Raw genomic sequence first — 3827 nt, forward strand, 5'->3', positions numbered from 1 at the left:
ACAGATTTTTTTTTTTTAAATCTCCGACTGTATCCAGCTAAAGTTTGAAGTATAATTATTTTTCTCCTCTTATCCACTGTGATACTTTTCTCTATTTATTTTTCTTAACTAATAAAAGAGCAGTGCCTTTAATCCTTTATAGGGCAAGATACCTTTTTTGATCACTTGCCCTCTGTCCCTCAGTGAGATCTAGAAGCATGAGATCTATATCTATATTTTGGCATTTGACCAATTAGATGACCCCTTCAATGATATATTACCTACTGTAAATTAAGTTGAAAAAAAAAAGTTAACAAGCCAATTAAATGGTAAAAAGCTAATTGAAAAGTTAAAAAAGTAAACTTAAAAAGTTTATAAGCCTCGTTAACGATTATTTTTACATTTATTTATTTGTATCAGCATTAATGCCTCTTAGTTTAAGTTGTTCCAAAAAAAAGAAGTGTTTATTTTTCATGAATTTCTTATAGAAGCATTTTTGTTATTTTTCTTAATATATTCGGGAAAATTGGCGTTTCTTATTACATTGGCATTCATTTTTGCGATCAAAATATCCATATTTTTTGATTGTTAGAAAGGTAATAAGGTCTTGTCCAGGATTCCAATAACACTATTGGCTTGAAATTTAGATTTTCAAAGTATTTCACAGAGTTCCCTATAAAGGGTTAACAGCTGCAAGGCCTCAGACACGGCGCCCCCCCATGTAGAAGGTCTGTGTTTTGTCTTTTCTTGGAGGAGCTGTACTGAAAGTGAAATTTCACCCACGCTGCTCCAGGCTGGGTAACAAATAAAGCAAGCATTGAACAATCAAATAAACCGTAAGGCTCATAATGGAATTTTTTCTAAAATATTAAAAAAACAAAACAAAACATACTTTTTAAAACATCATAGGACAATGATGTCCTTAGAATAATGGCCCCAAAAAAGTTCAGATATAAAACCGCAGGAGAGGATCTAAAAAGCCTGATTATGGGTTGAACTGAATGGACCAGCATTTAAAAACTGAAATGGAACTAACCTGAACTAAACAGAAAATAAGTCATTTTTATTATCATTACATCGAGTTTTACATGAGTGCAGAATCTGTGTTTGATGAAAACATGATACAGGAATCTTAAAACGAATAAGGCGAATATATGATAACAATTTAAGCTAGCTTTAGCAACATACCTCACATTATTATGAGGTAAATTAAATAGCAAATTACTGATGATTGTTTTACATTTTCATTTAATAAAACAAATCTCTCTCCTATCTTACCTTCCAGTGAAGCTACATTCTTTTGAGCCACTCCGTTTAAAAGGAGTAAATATTTAATAAGGATATTTGTCACCTGATGTGTTGCCCTTTGCCATTCTGTATTAAATATATGAGTTTTAATAAAACCAAAAACGGCTGCCTGGTCTTTGGATTTATGCTCACCACATTGCACCGAGGTTTTGAAAGGAAAAAAGAAAAGCAGAAATGTGTTTTCTGAATCAGGTTTCCGATCACATCCGAGGCGATGCAGCTCTGATTCTGTGAGGGCGGCACGTCCCTCCAGCTGTGGGTCACTCAGCTTTCTGCACCTCTATTTCTCTGACAATCAAGTCTTATGATTGAATATCTAAACGAAAACATGTAAGAAGGTAAATTGCACAAGCCTCGGTTTTAAAGTGTGCGGTGATCAACTGTTTTAAACGTTAAAAGGATGCAGCGTGCTTCATCCTGTTCATTTCTCCTCCCCTTCAAGCTGCAGGTGCTTTTGTTTCCTTCTGCTGGGAGGAGATAAAATATACCTTAAAATTAAGCTTGTGATTCAGCAAACGAATGTCCATGTTGTTCTTAAATTCTTGCCCATCCAATAATTTTCTAATCTAATCATTCCTCCCTGTTGCGGCTCAACCTAAAACACCATATCACGTGTATCCCTGGATCTATTTGGCTCTTTGGGGTTCCACCTTTTCCGTCTGTGTCTGCAATAAAACAACAACATAAAAGCAGAGGTCTGCTGTAGTGCAACTTCAGGATGTCTGGGACTCGTCGGAGCCTCATATAGATTAATGTAAACACAAATACATCATCAATATACAACACAGGTATTAGAAATTTCCTCCCCGTCCTCCAGAAACAACAAATCCTTAAAAATCCTTAAGTGGAAAAGAGAAGGCTTGGACTGAAAGTAGGAGAAGAATCATAGTCCAGGTTAAGAAAACAAAAAATATATTGTTGGAGTTATTATGATTTCTGTTGTTTTTATCATTTTATTCATTTATGTATTTTATATTGCTTTTAATCATTTATATGTTCTATATGTTACTCTCATCATTGGAAATAGTGTAAAAAGGCCATAAGACGGTCAAATGTTTTGCCAGAATGCTTTCCTGTTTTTCATTTGAGAAGCACAGAAGTGAAAGTTCATAACCCCGACACCTTGTGTAAAGCGTGTGCTGACACCAGGCAAGTTCCCTATCTTAAAAGTTCAAACTAATTGATTCAAAATAACCTTCTCTTTAGGGCACCAGTTATATCAGAAATGTTATTTAAATCACTAAAAATCCCATAGTAACCACATCTTATTCAGATTTTTCATTCTCCCAATGGAAAAAAAAATAAATAAAACAAAAAGCAAATATAGAAATTCAGATAATTTACCCATTTTTAAAATATTTTTTAAACATTATTCTTATTTATAGTTTAGGCAATAAATCAAAATCAAGAGAATTTTACTGGACAGTGATAAACACTATGACAAATGCCCAGGAGGTAAGTGTTTGAAATGAAAAAAAAAAACTAAATGGAAACATTTTAGGAGATAAAAATCCTCCTCAGCTCTCGAAAAGCAGGATTTTTGTCAGTTTGCTGCTCTGGTGCGACACATAAAGCTGAAAGATACCAGCAATAACCGTAGAGAAACTATTGTAGATTATCAAACTGGGATTTATAAGGCTATATCTAAAGATTTTAAGCCCTTTACTTCAGTATGAAAATAACTACAGCTCAGTGGAAAATGTTTCTTTTCTTATTACTGCATCAAATGTGGGACCTTGGGTGTTACGGCTGCATGCATAAGTTCTCTCTAGGTTCTACTGCTTCTTTCCACAAACCAAAATCCTGACTGTGAGGAATTGGCTCTCTAAATTACCCTTAGGTATAATTATGCTTGTGCATGGTTGTCCAGGATGCACCTCGAAGACAGGCCGGTATGGAAAGACATAGAAAATGGATGAAGAGTCAACTGGCAGTCTTTGATTATCCCAACAAAGTCGACCCAAAAAAAGGGACAAAAACAACTTGGCGTCAAGCCTCAGTTAGCGTGTTGAACGGTAAAATTCATGTTAGCGCAAGTTAGAGGACGGCTGAAGGTGAATGGCTTGTTAGAGGCGGTTGATCAGACCAAATTAGGGATGTTTTTATAACTCACTCAAACCAGTTAGGTGAAAACCGAACCCAACGCTTTGGCATTGGATCCTGATGTCAGGAATGGAGTAGGAGGAATCATGATGTGGGCTTGTTCTATAACCACACATAAGCCCCATTTACGCTAACCCTTTTAAACCATGCAGAGAGCGGTCTCAACATGGGAACCGAGAGTATTGAGGGTAAACGGCATGCACAACTGAACCGAACCGCACCAGAGACAACCAAACCGCACTTCCATGGTACTAGTTCATCAGTAGGTCTCGGCGTGGTTCAGTTCTGGCTTAGTTCTCAGATAACAAAGACCACATGAGCAGACGGTGTCATCTACTTACAGTCACCCTCCATAATCATGAAAACATTCAAAAATAGGGGTGACAGTGGCGTTGGATGTAGGAGTTTGCCCTGAAATCAAAGGATTGACGGTTCAA

This window comes from Cyprinodon variegatus, unplaced genomic scaffold (genome assembly GCF_000732505.1).
Source record: "Cyprinodon variegatus isolate N-32 unplaced genomic scaffold, C_variegatus-1.0 Scaffold183, whole genome shotgun sequence".
In the NCBI taxonomy this organism is placed as follows: domain Eukaryota; kingdom Metazoa; phylum Chordata; class Actinopteri; order Cyprinodontiformes; family Cyprinodontidae; genus Cyprinodon; species Cyprinodon variegatus.